This window comes from Gekko japonicus, unplaced genomic scaffold, assembly GCF_001447785.1.
Source record: "Gekko japonicus isolate JY-2015 unplaced genomic scaffold, Gekko_japonicus_V1.1 scaffold119, whole genome shotgun sequence".
Classification (NCBI taxonomy): Eukaryota; Metazoa; Chordata; class Lepidosauria; order Squamata; family Gekkonidae; genus Gekko; species Gekko japonicus.
In genome coordinates this window covers 45,401-46,553 of record NW_015163606.1, presented here as the reverse complement: position 1 = coordinate 46,553, position 1,153 = coordinate 45,401, and positions in this window count along the sequence as shown.

The window sequence follows — 1,153 nt, the reverse complement described above, 5'->3', positions numbered from 1 at the left end:
AGGGGCATCATCACCTAGGGAAGAACAGAATCGTTGCCATTTATAATGGTAGGACCTTCGCATAGCAGGTTTCCTGGCATTCAGTAGAACATTGGCTACGCGGGTCGAAAAACCTTTGACGTTATTCTCCACGCCGTCAATTTCAAGCGTGGTACATCATGATGTAGGGGAGGGGAGTCTGATAAGAAGAGAAGGTCCTGTACCGGAGGGAAGTGGTGATACATTCCCCTTGACAACTCGAGGACTGTGGAGAACCATGGTTGCTCGGCCACCACGGTGTTATCAACAAGCAGTCCACTCTGTCTCGGATGATCTTACGTACCACTCTCAGAAGTAGGGTTAAAGGAGGGAAAAGGTACAGAAGGCCTGAGGACCAGGGAAGAAGGAGACCGTCTCCGAGCGATTGTGAGTCCCTGCCACCTCAACTGTAGAACAGGGGACATTTTTTGTTGGCTCTGGTGGCAAAGACATTGACTTGGGGAGATCCCTACCTGCGGAAGAGCAGGACGGGTTCATCTCTCACTCGTGGAGACTGAGCCTTGCTTGACTTAAATGATCTGCCTGCACATTCAGGTGACCTGGGATGTGTGTGGCTACCAAAAAGGTGTCGTGAGCGATGCAAAAGTCCCATAATTGAATGGTGAGGTTGCAGAGACATAGGGAGACCGTGCCTTCTTGTTTGTTTATATAACTGAGCGCGGTGGTATTGTCCGTGAGGACCGTAATACATTTCCCTTTGATTATTGGTAGGAAACTCGTGACCACAAACTGAATTGCGAGCAGTTCCAGGACGTTTATGTGTTGACCTTGCTCGTGGGTGTTCCACTTGCCCCCGACGCACAGACCCATCATGTGTGCAACCCATCCTGACAGGGAAGCATCCGTGGACAGGGTGATTTTGGGGTGACGGAGGGTGGAAGGGTGCTCCCTGGAAGATATTGGAAGGGACGGTCCACCAAAGTAACGAGTCTCGTATTTTTTGGGGGGGGATACAACAACAGTGTGAGCGTTGTTCGCTGGGTTGTAATTCCGGATGAACCACAGTTGTAAACGACGCATTTTCAGTTTGGCAAAGACGAGAACCGACGTAGTTGCAGCCATAAGGCCAAGCAGCCTTTGGATTTGGAAGGCAGTGACAGAAGGGTGGGTACGG